Here is a 23,838-nt window from a genome sequence, read left to right as displayed (position 1 = left end):
ATGAAGTAGGAGGGTAAACTCAACTGAAGTAGCCTTTGCAATGATGATGATGCAAGAGAGATGGGAGGGTCTGAGTCGAGTGCTGTTCATGGTTAAGTAATAAATAACTGATACCAATCATTGTTCTTAGAGCTTAGGGACTGCGAATGCTTTGTGTGATTCCTACAGTGTGATACCTGATTCTTTACTTAAATCTGAATAATGGTGCAGCAAGAAGACGGGGTTGTTCCGACTCGAGTGCTGTTCACTAGAAATAACTAACTGACTAAATAAAGGAAGAAAGGAAAGGATGAAGGAAAGAAATGAACAACACTAATCAATGTTCTTAGAGCTTAGAAGTGTTGAGAGAGCTTTGTTGAATCCCTTCAGTACTATGACTAATTCTTTACTTTTAATGACTGATGCTGTAATGCAAGGGAGAAGGTACTGTTCTGAAGCGAGTCATATTCAGTGCAAATAAATAAACAGCTGCATTTTTTCTTACTCTAACTTCGCCGGAAATTGTCACCTCTTCGTCGTGAATAGTCATTTTTAAAAGTAGATTAGCCGTAGAATACAACGCCAGTCACGGATAAGTATTGAAATGGATATATAGCTGTACTGTAGCATTATCATATTTTGCCACTGAGCAAAGTGATATATGTCCCTAAAGTTCAAAGATCTGGGCCAAGTTAAGGTGAAAGAATTATAGCATTAATCTTAGTTCTTACAGTTCATGGAAACGGAAAAAAATACTTTGTTTAATCCCTACAGCACGATGTCGCCGTCTTTGTTTAATATCACTACTGCCCGACAGCAAGAAGAAAATGGTGCTGACTGTGCTCTAGGGATGAAAGACGCTGGCCCTAAGTAACACTAATCATTACACTTAAAATTTTGGGAAACAGTGTGCTTTTTTATCTCTTTTTTTGTTATCGCAACGCACCGTGCTGACGCTGTCTTGATTATATTTTTATTACTGTCCAACATGTATGAAGATATGGTGGTGCCGACTTTGTAAACGGGCTTTCACACATTCAGGAGTCGGACGAAGAGTCGCCAAGAGTTCAAACTCCTCACGGATTCTTGTCAATTTGGCCAAAAATTCAGCAGTCTAAGAGTGTGCCAGGTGGGCGCTACAATTAGCTACGCATAGTTTACGCATTGCTACGAGTTCCCTAGGGCGGCGCTATGAGTAGCTAAGAGTCACTACACATTGCCGAACCAAATGGTCCGTAAAGGTCTACGAGTAGCCATGAGTAGCTAAGAGTAGCTAGGAGTAGCTAAGACCCCCACTAGAGTAGTTACGAGTGCAGTACGACCATCAAGAATTTGATGCGAGTCTGTCAGGCGTGTCGGGCAAAAAAAGAAATATATACTGTATAAAAGATGTGATACAGGTGGACTAATTATTCAACTGCGAGCTTGCATTCAGCATAGACCTACGTATCCCGAACAACCATGACCGGAGGTACCCGCGAATTGAAACTACTGAAGGGGCAGGTGGATTTGGCATGTGAAGCGGCTGACATCAGTGTGGCAATGCAGGGGCGTAGCCAGAAAGTTCACAAGGGGGGGTTGGGGGAGAAAGATGCTATAGATTCTTGAAAAGGTGGTCGGAGGCGGGAGAAGCGAGCCTTTGCAGATGGGGGGTCTGGGGGGCGCTGTGAGCCTCCCCAGGAATATTTTTGAAAATTAAGTACTTTTAGGGGCTTTGTGAGGCCTATGAAAGTATGTAATGCAGTATTTTGATGATAACTCATAAACGTGAAAATGGCGAAAAAGAGAGCAAGAAAATGATTTTAGCTGACAAAAGAAGCATTATTAATGATCCTTATGGAATAAAAGAACAGTAATGCATCTGGGTGTCTCATGTGCATTGTCCTCGCCTTTGAGAGGATTATAATCTTAGCTAAGTTTGTAGGAGCCTGGAAGTGTCAACATTAATCTGACAAAAGGTGATAACAAAAACATATTATTGTGTTCTAAAAAAACATGTTATTGTGTGTGTGTATACATATATATATATATATATATATATATATATATATATATATATATATATATATATATATAATGATCGCGTAAGATCATGAGATGGAGGTAGATCTGTCATTACAACACGCCAGTACAATCAGTGAATCAAGATACTGAGCGTCCATTATTCAAGCAAGACCCTGTATAGGCACACAGAACTAGCACTTATCTATATATGGTTTGAGGGCGAGTTTTCTTTACTACCAGTAAGTCAGCGTATTTTCACCCGTTTGTCTTTGATCCAAGAATAGTGTGTATCTGAGAGCAATCCGACTGACTCGTCATTTGTTTGGAAAAAAGAACAAAAACCTTTCGTATGCACATTGCCTTACTGTGGACTAATTCTCTTGTCTGACACTTATACACAATAAACCAGTCCTTAGTTTCTCTCAACAAAGATTAAGCCAAAGGAAAGAAAACCTGTATTAACATCTCAAACTAATTATTGCTTTTAATCAATCCATATTTTAAAGATATATATTACTAGACAAGGTATAGGCGTGAATGTTTAACAGACGAATAATTCACTGCAGCTACCTGGATTTTAGTACAGTCCTTGGAAGACACTGGGATATTATTTTGAAAATAAATACGTTCTTGTGAAGTGTGTTTTAACGTCATAAATATTATTTCTTTAGATATAGTTAGTTCAACTATGCAGGATAAACAGAACGTTCGCCAAGACATGAATCTGAGCAAAGCTTCAGACCTCTAACCCTTCCGACAAACAAACCAGTGTTCTGGAGGGGGAAGGAGGTGGTTGGTGGGGGAAGAACTTGTGCGATTAACCTGCCCTCTATCGGCACACTTTCCGCATTTACCCTGTCCATTTTTTGTCTTCAGGGCTGTAGTAGAAAAGCACAGGAGAAAATTTATACTCTGAGATTTTCCTCCTACCCCCCACCTCGTTAGTCATTCCCCCCCCCCCATCATAATCCTCTCCACTCCCTGACGGGCTTCATCTGCCCGTGTCCACACTAAAACAATAGGTGGACAAATATTTACCAACCAACCATACTCTGAATGGTTTTTCGCCATGTGAAAAGGATGGAGCATGACAGACTGTCTTCGAAAGTGTACTTGACTGACGTGGATGGGGGACTGCGAGGGGAAAACAGAGGCTGAGATGGAGGGCTATGGTAGAGGGGTATATGAGGGATAGGAGTGTGAACTGGAGAGGTAGCCATGTGACAGAAGACAGGGTGACATGGAGGCAATATGTTTGTGGTCTAGCCTTATGGAATAGGGGTGTCTGGCGGAAGCTAGATAGGTAGATAGATAGGTACACTGAGTGACTGCGGTTGACTGATTGATTGACGAGTTTAGGGCAAATGAGAACGCGCTGTTCGGTCTCTACAGTGCATTGTCATCTTTACCTAATTTTGACTATTGCTGCCAAAGCACGAGAGCAGAATGTTGCTGACCGTGCTGTAAGGATGCGAGGTTGGGGACGGGAAAAGGACAGATGTGCTGGAAATGAAGTGCCTCAGGTCGACATGCGAGACGGCAGGGTGTGACAGGGCGAGAAATGACACGGTGAGGGAGAGACGTGGAAATAGATGAGATGTGATAGAAAGGTAATATATGGGTGCGTTAAAGTAGTATGGCCATATGAAGTGAAAGAGTGATGGGAGGGTGATAAGGAAGAAGAAGCCGGGGATTTATGCTTATCGCCTACACGACCGTCATAAATGCTGACAATTTTTGCTCAGTGCCTTTCTTCCCTTAGAACACGTACTTAATAGGTATACATCCAAATTCCTAACTGTATGCCTGAAAGAAAGAGGAAATTGTACAGTTGAGGAAGCGAGATGAATGGTGGATGGTGAGGAAGAGGTAGAGTTAGGTGGGAAAATGAGGGAGGGGGCAAAATGACGTGGAAGAGTGGGAGAGAGGCAAATGAAGTAAGAGGGTGGGGGAGGGGAGAAAAATGAATTGGGAGGATGGTGTGAAAAATAATTTGAATCCTACAGGTCTAAGCATCCAGGAGAGTGGGGAGCTTGTATAGAATAGTGCAGAGTGGAAGATGTTTACGGGGGGAGGGCTCGCTATTAATGATCCGTGACAGGTATGATGTGAAGCGACTGGGGTAAACCCTAAGGTAACCAGCGTGGCTGTTCAGGGAGCTTAAAATTACTATGTGTGAATCTGACTGTTGAAAGGGTATTCACTTAACTCAGTCATTCGAGACAAATGAATGGACGCCCATGATTGACCAACATAACGGGGTGAAAGCGGGGTGGTAGTGTTGGTGGGAGTGTGGTGGGATGACAGCAAACACTCACTGCACCCGTAGTACCGACTGAGGGACAGAGGTCGTTACCATTCCGTATCCACTGTTCACGGAGCTTCTCATGTCTTTTATGGCAGTGACTGTCATTGGTACATTGCAATGTATGTAGTAAGGATGTAATAACAAATGATGTACATGCCGAATGGGCTGCGTGAAGCACCGGAGAACACCGTAGACAGACTGATCTTGAACACCTCACTATCCGCTGCCAATCAGCAACAACCTTAAGACTATTTCTGGGCTCCTCGTGACTGGCTTAAGTGAATGGGGTATAGGAAAGATGGGCGACAGAATGGGAGTGAATTTGGTTGCCTTTTTCTGCTTTCGGTGTTGTTCTTCCATTAGAGGGGGCAATAACGAATATATATATATATATATATATATATATATATATATATATATATATATATATATATATATATATATATATATATATATACATATATATATATATCCCTTCTTCCTACCTCATCATCCCCTCTACTTTCCCCTTACCAGCCATCCCTCCTCCTGAGCTTTCCATTTCCATCCTCCCACAATCTCTTCCTCCTACCTGTCTCGGCTACAATCCTCATCACCATCGCTACCTGAAGTTCCAACCTCTTTCCTCTCTCTCATACTTTCCAACCTCCCTCCTGTCCCTCGTAAGTTGCAACCTCCTTCCTTTACCTCTTAAGTTCCAACTTCCTTCCTTTCCCTCATATTAAGTTCCAACATACTGCCTCTCCCTTATTAGTTCCAGCCTCCTTCCTCTCCCTCATATGAAGGTCCAGCCTCCTTCCTCTCTCTCATATAAAGTTCCAGCCCCCTTCCTCTCCTTCATAGTAAGTTCCAACCTCCTTCCTCTCCGCGTTAAGTTCCAACCTCCTTCCTCCACCTCATGTAAGTTCCAGCCTCCTTCCTCTCCGTGTTAAGCTCCAACCTCCTTCCTCCACCTCATGTAAGTTCCAGCCTCCTTCCTTTCCCTTTTATTAAGCTACCCTTCATCCCGTCATACATCCTCCTTAGCTCAACGGCGGCATATTTGGTCTGAGCCAGGAATCATGGGTTTGATTATTATATTGGGCATCACTTAATCTTCCCTCCATAAACAGATCAATAAAACATCCCTTTTCTAGAACGTCGCCTTAATTTATGATTGCTTCATCTAGACAATTTTATCCAACTTCGCGAATACCGCTTATAGTGATAGGTTTTATGGAGATTTTAATAATAGAAATCTGTTAAAATGACGAATCTGTATCATCCAATTGCTTGCCTTTGTAAACGATTATCTACTTTGTTACATGTGTTAGGGAAGGAGAAACAAAAGGAAGACGAGGGAAGGAAGACGAAAGTAGATTGTGTGTGTGTGTGTGTGTGTGTGTGTGTGTGTGTGTGTGTGTGTGTGTGTGTGTGAGAGAGAGAGAGAGAGAGAGAGATTCATTTAAATTTATTTCATTTTTTGCCTGCGAGAGATCGTAAAGAATGATTTTTGATAGCAAAAGGGATTCAGTTTTCATTAAGTTCTTCATTACCATAGAATTAAGCCCGATCGTAAGAGATTTAACTTCTTCAGTTCTATCACGCATTTATTAAATTTCATCTTTCTGTTTAAAGACGGGTTTAATCAGCTTTGGAGAGCTTCCTAATTGGAAACGTTTGATCTATCCTTCGCTCACCCCGTCACTACAAGAGGCCTATAACTGAATAAAGTCGTCGGGAGGCAGGAAGAACAGAGCACCACAACACGTCACCGGACTGAAGAGGTTAAAGAATGGAGTGCTCCGTCATTTCACAATGAGAACAGCAACAACACTGATCACTATCGAGAAGGCAGCAACTTAGTCAAACGTTTACTCCAACAGTCTACATCAGCTTTGGAGGAATGGTAATCTCAAGAGGAAAAAAGTGCTGAAACATGCTATATGCGATACAGTATAATAACCTGAGTACGTTTAGTATTCGAGACAGTAAAGAAAAACAGAAGAAATAATCAGTACGTTCCTACCTCTCGTTCGGCTAATGTTTTCAGTAAGTACTCTGTGCTCTGTTTGTCGCAAGATATTAACACGATAATAAAGTGCATGTCACGGAGTTCAGCAAACACTGCAAAACCATGGGCTGCTACTGTATGTCTAATTCTGCTAATGAGCAGCAGGAAATAAGCTGCAAAAGGACGAAAATGACCACCAAGCTAAAGTGAAGCGAATTATATGCAGCTAGAAATATACCAGAAAGAGTATGTACATTAATCCTTTACAAGTTTATAAGCGAGACGCTTCCTCTACTGAAGAGAATAGTTTAGAGAGCACAAGAATAATATTCTCTTCCAGTTGGCGGGAAAAAAAATGGTGTGTGTGTGTGTGTGTGTGTGTGTGTGTGTGTGTGTGTGTGTGTGTGTGTGTGTGTGTGTGTGTGTGTGTGTGTGTGTGTGTGTGTGTGTGTGTGTGTGTGTGTGTGTGTGTGTGTGTGTGTGTGTGTGTGTGTGTGTGTGTGTGTGTGTGTGTGTGTGTGTGTGTGTGTGTGTGTGTGTGTGTGTGTGTGTGTGTGTGTGTGTGTGTGTGTGTGTGTGTGTGTGTGTGTGTGTGTGTGTGTGTGTGTGTGTGTGTGTGTGTGTGTGTGTGTGTGTGTGTGTGTGTGTGTGTGTGTGTGTGTGTGTGTGTGTGTGTGTGTGTGTGTGTGTGTGTGTGTGTGTGTGTGTGTGTGTGTGTGTGTGTGTGTGTGTGTGTGTGTGTGTGTGTGTGTGTGTGTGTGTGTGTGTGTGTGTGTGTGTGTGTGTGTGTGTGTGTGTGTGTGTGTGTGTGTGTGTGTGTGTGTGTGTGTGTGTGTGTGTGTGTGTGTGTGTGTGTGTGTGTGTTTGTGTGTGTGTGTGTGTGTGTGTGTGTGTGTGTGTGTGTGTGTGTGTGTGTGTGTGTGTGTGTGTGTGTGTGTGTGTGTGTGTGTGTGTGTGTGTGTGTGTGTGTGTGTGTGTGTGTGAAGGAAAGAATTAAAAGAGAGCTTCAGTCGAAATCACATTTCTGTTTATGCATTTATTACAAGACGCCTAATACCAGCCTCATTTAAAATAAATAAATAAATAACATTTTTAAAGCGCTTTTATGAGCTGTTTCTGTAACCTGGCTGTGCACTTAGTTTATTTAGGAGAGATTAAGTCTAAGCCTCTTAATTATGCGCTGATACACTGCCTCCCACCACACTGCTACTGGTTCCTCTCCTCATCATCCATCCCTTCACTGCGATAACGTTGTTGATACTTTTGTCTTGCTATCACCTGACACACATTATTCACTGGGCATGCTTCTGATAGTTCTCACACTTTCGTAATTATTCTTTCTTTATTTACGAATTCTACTCCACCCAATCCCAAGGTGGGAAAAAGGTCAAGATGATGATGATGATGGTTATGTTACTACCAGACGAGTTTATTCAGCGTGATACGATGCATTTGGTGGCGTAAGATATAACCCTAAATGACTTTTCAATAACAAATATCTCTAAAATAGTTATCTGTAGGTAGGGTAAAAAAAAAAAAAAAAAAATCTTTCCACTCTTCCATACCAGTTCATGTCTTCTTTGAATTGTTAACCCCTTCACAACAATGGCGTCATTTTACTATATTCTTGCATATTTAGCTTGGGCAAACCTCTCGTTATGAAGTTAGAGAGAATGATGGATATTAGGCCTTGCTGCAACCAGACGAATACAATCACTTCAAAGAAGGTCTCTCGTTGTGAAGGGCTAAATAAGTTGTTTCATTTCATTGATGCAGTCCCTGTCGATATCATCATTTTTATCATCATGATAAGCGTTATCAACACCATAACCCTCTTCAGTGCACCAGACGGAAGTTAGCAAAGGAACACGAATAAAGGAAAGTTGGGTTAAAGGCTGGACTGCCCAGTACAATGGGCCACACACCCAGTCTCTCACCCAGTCACTCACCATTCAGACAATCCTTATTACCCCTTGCTAGCTACGAATGGCCCGGGATATATGAGGACCCAAAGTTGGTATACCGTATAGCTCAGATCATTTACGCCGTAGGAGACCACATTCCATCCTTGGCAATGCTTTACATCCTGGAAAAGCCTCCAGCCAGCTCTTAAAATTAAATCATGGTGTTAGTACACTGCCTTCTCAAACCCGAGACTACAACCACTGCACTACCGAGGCCTTCGAAATTGTCGGATCCACATCACAGGCTACACGACCAACACAAAACTATGATTCATTTATGCCTGTGATGTGGATGCCTGTATCTGTCTACGCCATGGGAAAGGCGCTAGATATCTTCCCAAGTCCACCAGAACAATGTGACTCTCACGCCAGCGGCAGGAAGGCCAGGCACCACCTTCCTGGGGGACTGGTAGGTGAGCATAAGAGAAAATATCAGTATTATACATAACAGACTCCAAAGGCTGGGTGCTGGAGAACCTTCCAAACTCACTTCAGTACGATACTGTCATGATTCACGACAACAGCATGGATGCCAGCCAGCTTCTGTCGTAGGATGGGAAGGAGAGGAGGTATGCAAAATTTTATTAGGGTAAATTTAATTCAGCTCGAGGAAGTTTTTATTTTATTCAGCTAACAAAAAGTTCCATAGTCGTGAAAAAGTTAATGAGGGCTATAACAAACCCTTCTAATTGGAAAAGTCTCTCATGAGCGACAAATACTGTATTACGGCCTATGGCTGACGAGGTTCAAAGTAATCACCACGGAGGAGGTAACCTACCAGGGAACCTGATAAGCTCACGAGAATGCAGCATATTAGCATGACTTTCATGCCGGAAGCTGGGCCAGTCGGCTCTTGTAGTGGTGCTGGTTGCAGGGGTGATATAAGAGTATATGAGGGTGTAACGCTTGAATGAATCGCTAAAGACAAGGCACCTTATGCTAGCCTCCTAGATGGCATGTTGCGACGAACATTTGGGGTAGTAGTGTTGTTGCTGTAACCCTACGGCTCATTCGGACGTGAACCCCGTGGACTGAAGGCCGAAGGTGACCTCCATTGTCCATCATTAAGGGGATATGGAAGTTGAGAGACATTTGTATAGCCGAGTAGCGGAGCCGCCTGGTTATATCGGTGTCACCAGAGGGTGTAGGCTATTTTAAAAACATATGACAACGCAACACGGAAAATAAATCGCAGCAGAAAATGTGCTAGCGATCCTGCCAAGGCCACAAGAACACGGAATATTGCCATGACTCTCACACCGGCAGGAAGGCTAGTCAGCTCCTATCGTGGAGGTGGGGTAATGCAAAAATTTATGGTGGGGGTGACACGGAAAATAATTCTAGAAGGCTGCCAAGCACACGTGAATACGACATATTACCAGTCTCTCACTTCAGCTCCAGGAAAGGCTGTCAGCTCGTATGTGTGGGGATGGTGTTAAATAAAATACAAGAAAATGGTAGAAATTATATTACCATGCAAGAACATGTGGGTGAAATACTTAAAATATATCAGTAAGGACGGGATGACAGGAGTTTGCTAAGCTTATAAGAATACGTCTTTTCGTTTGACCACCACACTAACAACTGGGGGTGATGCAAGAAAAGATGAGACTCTAATACGGAAAATAATTCACTATGGAGGTGGAACTAGAGAGCCATCCAAGCCCTGGGCATATTATCATGACGCTCACGCAGCAGCAGCGGCACCAGCAGCAGGGACAGTCAGTTCGTGTCGTGGGGGGGGGGGTGTTGATGGCAGCGTCGGGCAGGTATTTCATTATTCCCTCCCACACACGGCTCACGGGATCACACGAGGGGAGGAAGAGGGAGAGGGACGAGGGGGGGAGGGGAGAAAAGACTCGCGGAGGGACTAGGCTCTGCTAATGAGGGAATGGAGGGAAAGGGGAGATCGGAGATAAGAAGGGAGGGAGAGAAATGATAAAAGAGGGAGGCTCGTAGGGATGAGGATAGAGACAGAGTGAAGGAGGGAGGGAGGAAGGAGAGAAAGATGCAGAGGGAAGGGGGGGGGAGGAGGGAAGAGACAGAGGGAAGGAGGAATGATAGGGAGAAAGGGGAGAGGCAGTAACCCAGAGGAGAGACATGGGAAGGGATTGAAGTTGGCTAAGTCAGGAGAGGAGAGATCCGAGAGGGAAGGAGGGGAGGGACAGAAGGAGGGTTATAGCTTCTGCTTGGAAGATAAAAGAGAGATCATGGTGCAAGGAAGGAAAGGATGTAGGGAGGTGAGAGGTCTAGCGAGGAAGGGAGGGAAGGCGACGGACAGGGTGGAGATACACGGGAAGGAAACAGGATAGACAGGGAGGGACTGGGTGATGCTTGAGAAGATGGCAATGAAGTGGGAGGTAAGGAAAAGATGGGGAGAGGGAGGAGTGCTTGGGAGGGAGGGGACACACTGGGAGAGGGACGGATGGCTGCGATCCGGGGAGGAGAGACAGGGGAGGGATTTGACTAAAATAAGGAGGGAAACCAAGGAGCAGCGAGGGAAGGAGATTGAAAAGGAACAGAGGAAGGGATTAGGTATCTACCAGGACCTAGGAAAGGAGGTATGTGGGGGTCCATGGATGAAGGAAAGACGAGAGGAGCGACACAGAAAGAACTGGGCTCTCTTAGGAGAGAAGGAGAATTGGTGACAGGAAGGGAGGGGAGAGAAAGGAGAGAATTGGTGGCAGTTTGGGAGGGGAGAGAAAGGGGGAGGAACTAAGATCTCCTCTCCAGTGAGTGATGGGAGGAGAAAGTCCTCTGAAGAAGGAAGGGAGGTGAGTATCCAGGGCAGGAAGGGAGATGAGTATGGAGAGAAGGGAGAATAGGATCCAGGAGAGATGGAAGCGAAGGGTTTGGAATGCAGGTACTAGGCACTGGTATAGCTTTCTTTAGACGGCTGGAGGCCTTGTGTTAAGAAAGCACCGGTCAGAGTGACGGCCTGGGGAATAGCTTCGAAATTCCCAGAGGCGAGTGAAGGCTTTTCGATTAGGTGAGCCATCAAGGGCGTATGCCGGTCACGTACCTTTAACCCTTCAGCCTGGGGACAACATATTCGTTTTACATTTGCTTCCGTTTGGGGGAGACGTTCGATCCGGAGGAGTTAAATAGCCATCATCATCTTCACTGCAAACTGATTTTTCTAAGATGAAAACAACTTTCTGGTAGCATCAACAATAAACCAAAGGAAGTTCACGTTGTGTTAATGAACTTATTAGATCATACGGTATATTCTTGACCAAGGTAGCCTATCCTCGGACCTCTACACCTCATAAGGGGCAGTGTAGGACTAGATGAATATATATATCATATAGCATCTCTGTGACTTAGATTTCATAACACCTGTTCCTCAGTATTATAGTTTGTCTGTCATGCCTTAATGTCCTCTGCTGTTTTACTGATGCAAGCTATGTCGATATTAATCTTATCGTAATCTCACCTAACGTAGTCAATAGATACCCCAAAGGGTATTCATACGTTTCTGCATCGGTTGTCAGTATGGCGTGATTGAATTCTGGGTATTAGAATATGATATACATTGTTGAATTTTCATGGGGATCTTTAGCTCGTGCTGATTAAATATAATTTTACTTTTTCCTGTTGCATTTATAGCTGAGGATGGAAGACTGCTCCAGATTGGGATTATAGTTCGAGTAGAAAAGCACCTCACTCTCATACAGGAAGTAGACTGTCGCACCAGTAGAGCAGGGCGGTACTCCCAAGGTGAATGGAAAGCTGTTAACAGTATATAATAGATAGATAGACAGACAGACAGACAGATAGAGAGACTGATAGATAAATACATATATACACAGATAGATAGACAAATAGACATTATATATATATATATATGGAGCCTCAGTGGTAAAGTGTGCTTTTTCGTACACTGAAGAACGAGCGTTCGCGCCCTGCCAGGGTAATAAACTTTGGGAGCGTTCTTTTGGCCACGTACTGCATTGGCGGACACAAGGGGTGCTGTGATTAAACCAATGTCGCATACTATAAAGTATGCTTGCACCTAGTCGGCTTGTGCGGGCCGATTACACTTAGTTCACAGACTACACACACATCCAAAGCCACTCCAACGCTACAATTACACTTACAAGCACTTCTCACCCTACATACAATCTCTACTAGACAGCCTAAGCCAATTGGTAGAGATACATTGGCTGTATCGTCCCCATTTCGGTAGTATATATATATATATATATATATATATATATATATATATATATATATATATATATATATATATATATATAAATGGTGAGCATATCTATATATGTCTATCAATAGATAGACATATAGATACATGTAGGTACTGAGGTGGTTAAACGTTCCAGACTACGGTAGCCAAACCATGGGCTACTATATGTGGCAAGGAGGGTGACGGAAGATAAGGAACAATGACCAGGAACAAGATGGAAATGATACGGTGCGAGGGAGTGTAAAGGAAGGTGATGGTGGTGTGTCATGGGAATGGAGGTGGTTACTGAGGAAGGACAGAAATGGCTGGAGGTCCTTTTCTTGTTGAGACCACACACCTCACACGATGCAGCGTCAGCGTCAAGCATTAGATAGGAGATAGACAAGCACACACACACACACACACACACACACACACAGAAAGTGAAAGAGGAATAAGCAAGAGCCGGGACGATGTGGGTGCAAGAGAGAGAATGAGAGTGAAAGGGGAAGGGAGAAAGGTGGGGGGGGGTGGCAGAGAGAGAGAGAGAGAGAGAGAGAGAGAGAGAGAGAGAGAGGGAATGTGAAAGAGGAATAAGCAAAAGAAGGAACGATGTGGGTGCAAGAGAGAGAATGAGAGTGAAAGGGGAGGGTAGAAAGGTGGGGGGGGGTGGCAGAGAGAGAGAGAGAGAGAGAGAGAGAGAGAGAGAGAGAGAGCGAATGTGAAAGAGGAATAAGCAAGAGAAGGGACGATGTGGAGTGCGAGAGAGAATGAGAGTGAAAGGGGAGGGGAGAAAGGTGGGGAGGGGGCAGAGAGGAGAGGGAGAGAGAGACAGAGGTCAGATGGGAGATTACCAAGGGAGGGGGGGTATTGTGTGCAGGGGTGGGAGGGGGTGTTGGTGCTGGGGCTGGGGTGGGGGAGGTCTTTCCGCATTGGTATACATAACCTGGCCCGGCTTGAGACCCCGGGAACAAGACCAGGCTTACGCTCCACGCCGGCCACACGGGACGCCCACCCCGTGAATAATGACAACATCCCTTCCCCTCCTGATATCCTGGGCGCCGACCTTTTGCTCTCATTATGTGCAACCTACTGTACTTGGTTGAAGGTGGTGGCGACCATCATCCACTCCCGTGATTCAGGGCTCTCTGCCTTTTCCTTCACCTTTATCATTCTATTTCTTTGTTTCCCTCCTCTCTTTCTACTTCTACCTTTCCTCCTGTCACTTTTTATTACTTTTCTTTCCACTTCAGATGGCTCTACACCAAGTGACAAGCCTGATGATTTCCAGAAACCCAGGAAACCATGTGCAACGCTGAGTGGTAACCATATAGCCAAAACACGGGGTGAAGTGGAGCATATTATGGTGCCCCTGATAACTACGTGAAGGTAATGCGGCGTCTGTCCAGGAACCAAACTTCCACACTTTTCCCAGCGCCTCGTTGTGGCAAGGGGCTGTTAATTGCATGAGTACGTTGGTTCACTGCATGGGACGTCTGTGCAGGGGCAGTTGCTTGCCTGTGGTTGATGGGTCTGTTCGGCCAGACAGTCAGGGGTTGATCAACAACAACAAACAACTTAGTCTATAGGACGTTATTTCAATAATTATCGTCATCATCACCACCATCATCGTTATAATCCACGTCAACCACACTGTAGACCATCCCTTGAATCATGACAGCTCGTGCGGATGTTATGGATGCCAACCCCTCATCCCTATTCTGCACAGCTTACACCACAACATTCGTATCATTGGGTCTCATTCCCTTAGGGGTTCAATAGTGTTAATACCATCACACACACACACACACACGCACACACACACACACACAAAATGCAGGGCGAACTCTCCCACTATGGTAAAGCTACACTGCGCCATACATCATATGAGTGTGTCATCATCATTATTATCATCAACATCATCATCATAATTAGCATCATCCACACGAGGGCCAAACCCTTGAATAATACCAGTCTGCAGTGGAGATGACATGAATGCCAAGACCTCACTCCCATTGTGCTTCGCCTACATTGTTGATGTATGTTGTATGCATGTTATTATTTGCAGGGTGTTTTGTCATCAACATCATCATCATCATCATCATCATAATTTTTATCTAAGAAACATATCAATGTTCAGCTACTACTTCACTTATGCTCAGGCACCACTACGTCACTCTTACTGTGAGGGGTTGTATTCACAATGATCATGATCATCATCATAATTTTTATCATTCTAACCCTCGAACCCACCGAGATGTAAATGTCATGCCCTCCTGCTCATTATGCTTAGGCTACAGTACACGATTCCCTTTTTGAGGATCCTCGAGGTGTTATCACCATTATCATCATAATCATTAGAGACGACCAGGCCTGGTTGTCATATGTCCAAGCTGTTACACGCTTTATATTTACAAAATGGCGGAGAGACCGATACCGCGTTAGGCTTGTTGTTGATCAACACCAGTCTGCTTGTCTGAGCAGATCCATCAACCGCACCAAGCAATTGCCCCTGCAGTGAGCCGATATACACTTTAGAGCGATAAAGCCTCGCTGTGCCTCGCCACATCGAGGCGTAGGGGAAAGTGTGGAGGTTTGGTTCATGGATGGTCGATGCATTTGCTTCTCCCCACCCAGTTAACAAAGGAATCATAGCAAGCTTAACTTCATCCAGTTATTTAGCTATATGATTACTAACGGGCTTTGTAAACTGTAGCCTGGGTTACAGGAAACCATTAGGCTTGTCACACAGTACCGAATGATCGTTTGATGTGGAAAGAATACTAAAACGGGATAGGAAGCATAAGGAGAAGTAGGAAGAGAGGAGGGCAGACACAGAGGTAGAATAATAATGGTGAAGGAGGAAGCAGGCAGCACTGCATCATGTGGGTTACTTCCCGTCCTTCATTTATGCAACAGGTCAACTCTGGAACTGTCTCCCTCTGTATTTCCTACTTCCTATGTTCTCCAGCCTTTCAAACGCAGTGTGTCCGGGCATCTCGAAATGAACGGATATTGAATTTGGCTCTCTTTTGTATTTTTTTTTTTTTCCTAGGAAGGAACTTTTTGCGGGCTCCCGGCCTCTGGTTCCTTCTTCCTTACATTAAGGAAAAAAAAAAAAGCATGATGGTAGCCACCATCAACCACGACACCCAAGGGACCGCCAAGGCGTCGCTTGAATAAGAGCTATGGTAAAAAAAAAAAAATACTGTATATATATATATATATATATATATATATATATATGTATCATCAGCCGTTTGAGTATCCACTGCAGGACCGGCCTATCCCAGCCGAAGTAGGGACGATACAGCCAATGTATCTCTACCAAGTGGCTTTGGCTGCCTGGTGGAGACTGTACAGTATGTAGGATGTGAAGTGCTTGTAAGTGTAATTGTTGCGTTGGAGTGGCTTTGGATGTGTGTGTAGTCTGTGAACCAAGTGTAATCTGCCCGCGCAAGCCGAATGGGTGCAAGCATAGTTTTATAGTAAGCGACACTGGTTCAACCACAGCACCCCTGATGTCCGCCAAGCAGTACGTGGCCAGGAGAACGCTCCCAAAGTCTTTTACCCTGGCGGGGTGCGAACCCTCGCTCTCCAGTGTGCGAAAACGCACACTTTACCACTGTGGCTCCATATATATATATATATATATATATATATATATATATATATATATATATATATTTTGTGTAACAAGTTGCCCAGTACCTGGGATAAAATGTTACGGATGACATGCCTTCACAAATCTTCACATAACCTTTGAAGAATATTTTATTTATTTTCATAATTATTAAAAGAGCACATATTTTCTCAGCTGCACATAAAAATTGTTGTATCATCTCAGATGTAATGATAGAAAATATAAAAACTGTCACAACTATGCCCGGTCTTCCGTATGCATATCATCATCAAAATAGCTGACCGAAAAGGATGTCAGGCCCTCTCACAGTATATCACGTTACAATATTCAACTGATCTTATGGGGGATCATCATCATAGTTACCCTCATCATCTTCATTGGCCACGGTGTTTCAAAGGGGCGCCTTGATGTGGTGACATCTATATAACCAGGTAGATAAACTGCCTTTCTATTGAAATGTTTCATAACTACTTCCCTATCCTCCAAAGGAAGAATGGCAGACTACAGCATGACAGTTTAAGCCTGCAGTCCACTGGATTCAAGTTTCAGATAAGCCAAGGGGAACAATAACAACAACAACAACTAGTAATATCGGCCACACAGGAACTCAGCACCTGAATAATGACAGCTCTTGGAATGCCGTGGATGCCATGCCCTCACTCCCATTATATTCAACCTACACTACACCATTCATATAAAGGGTTGTCATACTCCTTGCAGCATACAGTCATCAGTATTATCTTTATCATGATTAACATCATCATCATCATTTTAACCCTATATCTCACTATAAACTGGATTTCAAGTCCTCGCCCTCTGCTCTCTCATTATATTCTTATGAGGCAACATTACCTGAAAGGCTCTGTTATTATCATCAATATCATCACCATTTTTATCATGACAGATGTTTTCATCATTAACAGTATTCCTCACTAAAAATGAATGCCACGTCCTCACTGTCACCTCCTTTATGTTAAAGTTACATTACAAAGGTCCTCTTGTGGGAAGTCATATTCCTTAAGGCATATATCCATCATCATTTTACCTCATCTTCTAAAAAAGGATAAAAAAATAGTGTGGGCACAGCAAAGGTAGTATAAGTCTTCTTAACCTTTTCACTGAGGTATTTCCTCTCTGAGCTTCATGAAATCGTTTATTAGTGACCAGAATAATACATGGAAGGCGTCCTGAGGCTGAACTGCCGAACGAATATTATTCCTTATCTTTTTACCACAAAAGGTCTATAAACTCAATAAAACGATCAGGTAGCGTCAGTAATGAATAAAAATGACATCATGAAAAAAGGTTTGTAGTTCAGTACATAAACTGCGGATAATTCGAATCATCCAACTCGCACATTAGTAGACATGAGACTCTTGTCTCTGGCCAGCAGTAAATCACCGACAAACTATGGAAGGTAGTTATTTTGCTGAGAAAGATGACAGAGTGAGACGGTATGAAAAAGAGTGGATCATAACTTCAATATATCACTGAGAGAGAGAGAGAGAGAGAGAGAGAGAGAGAGAGAGAGAGTGGCTCGGAATGGAAGGAAGGAATATAGGTCATAACTCTTGTACACTACCTAAAGAAGATGGGGTAGGATGGAATGGAGTAGTGTAATTCGTTATTATGCTCTATTCGCCACAAATAACGACGTAGGCTGGGTGACAATGAAGGACTTTTACAGCTAAATTTTATAAGAAACTCACGCAAAAAGTAAAACATATTCTTTTTATTACTTGTAGTTCGATGACATCTTTTTTTTTCTTTTCTTGCTTTTCTGTGTACATTCTTCCTCAATCCAAACCACTTCAGACAACATAGGATGCACTTCTCCCAATAAAAGGGTTAATGAAGGTAACAAGAATACGAATATAGTGTCAAGTACGCCACTGGGTTAAAATGATGAATACTTTTTTTACTAGTGGATTAACACGTATCATAAATGCATTCACTGGAGAAAAATTTATCAAATGTTTTCCCTCATACATACGCAAATATTATCAGGTAAATACTGGATCTAAGATTGTCTACATTTATTATCGTCTGCCTGTATGGCGTGTAGGTAATATACGGTATCTGCTTGGGTCTGTCAGTCTTTGTGTCTGTTTGTCTTTCCCTGTCTGTATATTTGTCTGTGTATATCTGTGTTTAGTGCCTACCTATGTGCTTCTCTGTGTCTATCTGCCTGTGTCTGTCTGTCTGTCTGCGTGTTCGTGTTTGCGTTTGTCTGTGTCTCTCTTACTATGTACTTGTTGCTGTCTGCTCTTGTTTACTTGTATGTCTGTGCGTTTCTGTGTTAGTTTGTGTTTATGTATGCCGTCTGTGTCTGTGTTTATCCTTGTCTAACGCCGCATGTCTGTGTCTGTCGTTCTGAGATTTTGTCGGTCTGTGTATTTCCTTTGCTCGTCTGTCTCCCTGTCTTTCTGTATGTGTGTGTGTGTGTGTGTGTGTGTGTGTGTGTGTGTGTGTGTGTGTGTGTGTGTGTGTGTGTGTGTGTGTGTGTGTGTGTGTCCGTCCGCTCAAAAATCTGGTTTTGACTTTTGAAGGCTATTATCCGGCAACCTCGTTTATTCTAGGTGTATATATCAGTTATCATCACATTTAAAGGCAATATCAAGGATTTTAGGGATGAAGGAAAATCTTAAATTATTTACATGTGGATATACAAGTACTATCAAATAACTGTTAAAGCTCAGTGCCCTTCAGCTCGGGACTAATTTTTGGGCTCTTTCCATGCAACAACAATAAAATTTCTTTAACTTCGAGGAAAGGCCTTGAAGCGAAAGTGTCAGTGACGATCCTATCTAACCTTTCCAGTTTGAAAAGGCTCTTCTAAACTGAATAAAAAAAAGTCTGACAGTAGCAAGAAAAATATATAAGAACAATAACCGCACTGCTGAGGTTAAGAACTTCGGTGAACACCTACTTGTAAACTAAAAAGTATTAACAACTAATTTCTGAATGAAACAACTGTTGGCATTTCTTCTTTTTCTCAGAGACTACGATTATGTGGTGCTATCAAAGGGTTTGTGGATCTGGTTTAAAGACTGGCAAGACTTGAATGGCGAGTGGTTACAGGTGAAACCCAAATTGGTGGGTACCCAAATGATAGTTCTACGTTGTGTTTATTTTTACCGTTATTTTTTTTTTTCCTTTTAGCTACTCCGAATGAGAGGGTGATTATGATGATGATTTCATGGACTTAAAATGTAATACTGTTATAATAAAACTCTCAAATGTCACAATGACCGTTGTACATAGATATACGTATGCTGCTGAACACTAGGTTCTCAAGAAAGTGAAATATATATATATATATATATATATATATATATATATATATATATATATATATATATAGACTAGGCCAAGGTTACTAGAAAATCGCTGTAACTTTGTGTACGATGTTTATACATTCTCATTTCAGAGGAGTAAATAATGGACATCTAGATTAGCCATGAAATATATCAAAGTTGTTGAATCTCTTTTTTAAAATGGCGGTAAATAGAAAATAAAAGATGTAGCGACAAATTAACTAAACTGGAGGGGCAGGACAAAGAGATGGAAGAATAGTCACATGAGATACTGAACCCTAGAGATGTGAGCATCCAGGAGGATGAGAGGCACGTCTGGAACAGAGTGGTTTAGCATGAAGCGTTTTATGGGAGGAAGATACGAAATCAGTGATCCAGTATAGGAAAGAAGTACAGCAACTGTGGTAAACCATAGAATGAAGAGCGGGACATGGCTGTGGACGTTTTTTTTCTTTTATATTCTGTACATAAAACAACAGAGACTAACTGTTGGTGAATGAGGTTTCTTTCTCCTAAATTCTGGCGCCATCCAGATGGAGTTGGTAACAAGGGTCATGGGGAAAAAAATCTTCCTTCCCCGTATCGTAAAGTTTACAGCTGTGTTTACATCTCTTTCACGGCAGTAAGGAGGCGCCATAGGGAAGATGGCACTTGACCCTCTGAGAAAGATAACGTCTTTCAGTATTTTTCCTTGCTATCTCCAGTCAAGGTTATTTAGCTTAGGAAAGACTGCTCGCACGATATCTCCCCCTCTTCCGCATGTCCCAACTTAGGCTCGTTACTTGCTTGTAGAAGGCAAGAGACAGCATCATCATCCATTTCTTAATCCTTCTCCTCTCCAACCAAACATCATCAAAAAAAGAATAAATCAGGTTCTACACTGCATTTGTCAGAAAAAAAAAAAAATTCCCCCTACCCCGTCACCCCCTTTCCATCCCCTGCATGTGTACTGGTTACTTGTTTCGATAAAAGAAAAGACCCCTCCCCCCTTTCACCCTTACTTTCATTGTCCCTCCATCCCTACGCCCTCCCCGCACTGTTTATAGGAAATGAAGTCAGCTTCTTTAATTGTCTCAACAAGGCGGAAAAAAATTCCTTTTGCCACCCTTCCTTTTCCGATCCCCTTTAACCCGCAAACACCTGCGTGTGTGGTAGCTGAATTTAGCTTCGTTACTTGTTTCGTCAACAAATAGACCCTCCCCTCACAGTCACCACTCCCGCTCTCCCTTTTTTCCTCCCACTACCCACGTATGACAGATGATGTCAATTCGTTACTTGTTTCGACGAAGAAAACAAGATACTTCCATCCATTCTTCCTTCCCCTCCACGGCCCTCCCCCCACCATGCTGTTAGCAACAGGAGTCGGCCTCGTTACTTGATTTGACGAAAGAAACTCCCCACACACACCTTCCCAGCACCTCTCCCCTCACGTTCCCCTCCCCTCATGTGTGCAGCAAATGGAGCAGGCCTCGTTACTACCTTCTACAAGAAAAAAAAATTGCAATGCTCCTCTCCCCAGTCCCTTCCCCCCAACAACCCCCCCCCCCGTGTGTGTGTGGGGGGACAACTAGAGTCAGGCTCGTTACTTGCTTCGACGAGGAAAAAGACCCTGCCCTCCCCGCCCAACTCAACCCAATCTTCCCGCCCCGTCCACCCTCCAATCCCGCACCCAACCCATCCTCCCATCCCTCCCATCCTATCCCTTCCTCCACCAGATGTTGCCAGCAAAATGCCTCTCCTCCAGTGCCCGTCCGTCCTCATCCCCGGGAACCTCCACCACTTTTTCCTCTTAACTCCGAAACTATGAGTGGGTCGAGAGCCACTCCTGCGACTTCCTCCCGCCACGCTTCTTATATATCCTGTTCATTGTAAGTTGCAGCCGATGCCGGCTGGGCGATAATGTGTTTTACAGAGTAAATGCAATATGTCGCACCATGAAAAGTTCCAAGCAATTTTCCAGGGGCACTATTCCAGTAGCTGAAACGAAGCTAGTTCAATCGAGCCTTTGTTTTTTGTTTTAAAGTCAGTAGCACTGCTGGCCTAGCAAACATATAGATAATTATAAAGAAAACCGAAATATGTTTTATAACAGGAGGGCGAGGAAATTGATGCAGTTTAAAAAATCAAATGACTGAATAAGTAATCGGACAATGAATATAAAAAATAACGAAATAAAATATTGAAAACGATTTGCACGGCAAACTATTTTTTGTTTCCTAACATCACCCTGGAGAAATCACTCGGTGTAATAGAACAAGACTTCCATGCTACCTTGTCCTACTTTACTGTCGTTCTTACATCCCATTCTGATTTTTTTTTTCGCAAAGAAGAAAGAATCAAAGGCTACAAGCAAGCACAATTGTAAACAAACATATAAGTAAATACAATATAGATAAGTAAATAAACAAATACATAAAGTTATTATTTCCGATAAAAAACAGAACAAAAGTTAAAATCAAGATCCATTTTCTACGAAATGCCTGGACACGTTGCGATTGAAAGACTGGGAGTCCTAGAATGAGGAAAATATAGATTAAGGAAGACCGTCCCAGCGCTGACTTGTTGCATGAATGAAGGATTGCGAATATGCTAACACTTGCATTAGAGAATTTAAAAGAAAAGGAGTGAGAGCGTGTTGCCAGTCGGGTGTTATGCGTCCATTGTAATGGAGGGATACAAACACACTGCTCAAAAGGTAACCAACGATAGTACAAGGAGTGAGATGCAACACTTAGGCGCAGAAAGAGAGAGAGAGAGAGAGAGAGAGAGAGAGAGAGAAATGGAGAAATGAATTCCCCGAGCTAGGCAACTAAGGCCATAATAGCCCCGCTGGGGTTACAGGAGGGAGCTACCCCTCCCGGCAACGGTAGCCCGGGCGAGGCTGGAACTTGCGACCTCCCGATCACAAGCTCAGCGCGCTACCACTGTGCTACCGCGCCCCCCAGGGAGAGAGAGAGAGAGAGAGAGAGAGAGAGAGAGAGAGAGAGAGAGAGAGGGGCGCCATTATGAGGTGGGGAGTTAACATGTAGAAAATCCTTTGACTCTACCTTATTTAAAAGAGCTGTATGTGGTGAACCCCCCCACACACATACACTTAAGACGTACCCCGCATTCTCGTTGGCTTGGGAGAATTCGTATTACCTCTTCCCTAGAGATTTATTTTTCTGTCTTACACTGTATTATTTTCATGTACGTATATCACCGACCGAACTGTCCCATACTGATTAGGTATTAATAGCACAAGAAACAAAATCAAGTTACAGGATACAGATAAAGCGCTAAGGAGGCCGTACACCAATCTCTAAGTCATTTGAAATGGTGCTCAGTTACTCCTCTTTTTCATCGACTTTCACGTTCCCCCTTATCTAATTCTCTTATAGTTCGAGTTGGTTTTTTCCAGGGTCATTGGACATAACAATAAGTGGTTCTCACATGACTATCCGCATACTGCTCCACGTCAATGACTCTACATTTTCTCTTTAACATGGTCTTTTTTTTTTAATCTAACTTCAGTTTCCTATAACAGGAGTGAATATAACTTCAATAGACTTTCTTACCTTCTTTTCAGAATCCTGGCTATCCTACTTTTGGGGCTTTGGCTAGGGCTTTGCCACTGCACTTCACATCTCAAAAGACTGTCGACTGAGTCTGGCATAAATCTTTAATTTTCAACTGCTCTCTTACGATTTCTGTATTTCTATCTGTGATTTCATCTCTAGTTTCTTTTCTGGTCGTTCTGTAGCTGCTGTTGTAGACGGCTACTGATCTTTTCCTAGAGCTATCCACAGTGGTGTTCCTCAGGAATCTGTCTTATCACTAACCCTCTTCCTTCTATTCATAAATGACCTTCTCAGCTGTACATCTAACCCTACTCACTCGTATGCTGATGACTCCACCCTTCACCTTTCCATCCATTTCTCACAGCGTCCATCACAGCAGTTATTTCAACAGGCACGGGATGAGGCTATGGCACAAGTAATTTCTAATTTGACTCATATCACTGATTGGGGTTAAAATAACCTTACTGTTTTTAATTCATCAAAAATTCAATCTTTCTTCCAGCCAAAGTCATCCACAGGAGTATCCTTTAATATTTAACAATATCCAACTCAATCCTGCATCATCTTTGAACATTTTGAAGGTTTCATTCTTTCCGGATTCCTCGTCAATAAATCATAATACCTCTCTTGCAAAATCTGCTTCCGAGAGATTAGGTGTGCTAGGTCGAGTTCATCCCTGGACAGGGGTTTAATTCGCTCCTGTGTAGAGTATAACTCTCGTGCGTGTGTGGAAAGGGGGGTGGGAAGGGAGGCTCCCCACATAAAGGTCTTCTAAAACAGTGTGGTAAGGAAATTTTCGCCTATTAACTCTTCGTCTTACTGACTCCCTCCAGCCTCTATCTCTTCCTTGCACTGTTGCATCTTTATCTCTTTTTTGTAGCCACTTC

The sequence above is a fragment of the Coenobita brevimanus genome, chromosome 71 (assembly GCF_032717465.1).
Source record: "Coenobita brevimanus isolate Jiangsu-jjx chromosome 71, ASM3271746v2, whole genome shotgun sequence".
Lineage (NCBI taxonomy): Eukaryota > Metazoa > Arthropoda > Malacostraca > Decapoda > Coenobitidae > Coenobita > Coenobita brevimanus.
This window is presented reverse-complemented; position numbering follows the sequence as displayed.